Source organism: Diplotaxodon limnothrissa, linkage group LG13 (genome assembly GCF_057381915.1).
Source record: "Diplotaxodon limnothrissa isolate DT_005_m linkage group LG13, D_limnothrissa_male_GT1.1, whole genome shotgun sequence".
Lineage (NCBI taxonomy): Eukaryota > Metazoa > Chordata > Actinopteri > Cichliformes > Cichlidae > Diplotaxodon > Diplotaxodon limnothrissa.
Genome location: NC_140608.1, coordinates 31572631 through 31575130, shown reverse-complemented (window position 1 = coordinate 31575130; position 2500 = coordinate 31572631).

The following is a 2500-nucleotide window of genomic DNA, read 5'->3' as shown; positions in this document are numbered from 1 at the left end:
ATGGACCTTTTTCAGCTGTAAGGGAGGCAAGAGCAAGGTGTGATGTAGGTCCCCGGGGCCTGCTGGAGGTCCAGGTCCATGCCCGATGTGAGTAGCAGCAGGGCCAGCGCGCCCAGGAGCACATCTTTTTCGACCGTAAAGGGAGACAGGAGGCCGACTCACTGCCTCGGCTAAATGGAGAGGGAATTTCAGAAGGGCCAGGGCACAAGCATGGACCTTTTTCAGCTGTAAGGGAGGCAAGAGCAAGGTGTGATGTAGGTCCCCGGGGCCTGCTGGAGGTCCAGGTCCATGCCCGATGTGAGTAGCAGCAGGGCCAGCGCGCCCAGGAGCACATCTTTTTCGACCGTAAAGGGAGACAGGAGGCCGACTCACTGCCTCGGCTAAATGGAGAGGGAATTTCAGCAGGGCCAGGGCACAGGCATGGACCTTTTTCAGCTGTAAGGGAGGCAAGAGCAAGGTGTGATGTAGGTCCCCGGGGCCTGTTGTCGTACCATAGGCACGAGTGGTGTGTGTGTGTGGCAAAGAGTTTCTGCGCAGTGTACCAGGGGCACGGGGAAAGGTTGTTGTACCATAGGCACGAGAAAAGTTGTCGTACCATAGGCACGAGAAAAGTTGTCGTACCATAGGCACGAGTGGTGTGTGTGTGTGGCAAAGTGCTACTGAGCGGTGTACCAGGGGCACGGCGAAAAGTTGTTGTACCATAGGCACGAGAAAAGTTGTTGTACCATAGGCACGAGAAAAGCTGTCGTACCAGGGGCACGGAGGAAAGTTGTTGTACCATAGGCACGAGAAAAGTTGTCGTACCATAGGCACGAGGAGAGTTTGTGTGGCAAAGTGCTACTGAGCGGTGTACCAGGGGCACGGCGAAAAGTTGTTGTACCATAGGCACGAGAAAAGTTGTTGTACCATAGGCACGAGAAAAGCTGTCATACCAGGGGCACGGAGGAAAGTTGTTGTACCATAGGCACGAGAAAAGCTGTCGTACCATAGGTACGAGGAGTGTGTGTGTGGCAAAGTGCTACTGAGCGGTGTACCAGGGGCACGGCGAAAAGTTGTTGTACCATAGGCACGAGAAAAGTTGTTGTACCATAGGCACGAGAAAAGCTGTCGTACCAGGGGCACGGAGGAAAGTTGTTGTACCATAGGCACGAGAAAAGTTGTCGTACCATAGGCACGAGGAGAGTTTGTGTGGCAAAGTGCTACTGAGCGGTGTACCAGGGGCACGGCGAAAAGTTGTTGTACCATAGGCACGAGAAAAGTTGTTGTACCATAGGCACGAGAAAAGCTGTCGTACCAGGGGCACGGAGGAAAGTTGTTGTACCATAGGCACGAGAAAAGTTGTCGTACCATAGGCACGAGGAGAGTTTGTGTGGCAAAGTGCTACTGAGCGGTGTACCAGGGGCACGGCAAAAAGTTGTTGTACCATAGGCACGAGAAAAATTGTTGTACCATAGGCACGAGAAAAGTTGTCGTACCATAGGCACGAGAAAAGTTGTCGTACCATAGGCACAAGCAGTGCGTGCGTGCGTGCGTGCGTGCGTGCGTGTGTGTGTGTGTGCGGCAGTTCTTCTGCGCAGTGTACCAGGGGCACATTTCAATGTGCTTTCTGGAGTACCAGGGGCACGAGGATTTTGCCAGTGGTGTTCTGCTTTGTTAGTGGGAGGGGGCTTAAGTGTGGGTCCCCGGGGCCTGCTGGAGGTCCAGGTCCATGCTAGATACGTGGTACAGGGTTAACTGCAGGAGGGGGGGGGGGGGGGGGGGTAATGTGGGTTCACGGGGCCTGCTGGAGGTCAAGGTCCATGCTGGATATGCGCTGGAGCGTAACTGCAAGAAAGGAAAGCTAGTGGGGGAGTAGAGCAGGGGAGTATGTGGGTCCCCAGGGCCTGCTGGAGGTCCAGGTCCATGCTAGATATGTGGCACAGGGTAACTGCAGGGGGGGGTAATGTGGGTCCACGGGGCCTGCTGGAAGTCAAGGTCCATGCTAGACATGTGGTACAGGGTAACTGCAGGGGGAAGGGGGGGGGGGGGGTAATGTGGGTCCCCGGGGCCTGCTGGAGGTCAAGGTCCGTGCTAGATATGTGGTACAGGGTTAACTGCAGGAGGGGGGGGGGGGGGGGGGGTAATGTGGGTTCACGGGGCCTGCTGGAGGTCAAGGTCCATGCTAGATATGTGGCACAGGGTAACTGCAGGGGGGGGTAATGTGGGTCCACGGGGCCTGCTGGAAGTCAAGGTCCATGCTAGACATGTGGTACAGGGTAACTGCAGGGGGAAGGGGGGGGGGGGGGTAATGTGGGTCCCCGGGGCCTGCTGGAGGTCAAGGTCCGTGCTAGATATGTGGTACGGGGTAACTGCGGTGGGGGGGCGGATCTAATGGGGGACTAGATCAGGTGAGGATGTAATGGCCAGTTCGACAGCAGCACATCTTTTTCGACCGTAAGGGAGAGAGGAGGCCGACTCTCTGCCTCGGCCAAATGGAGAGAGATTTTCAGCAGGGCCAGTG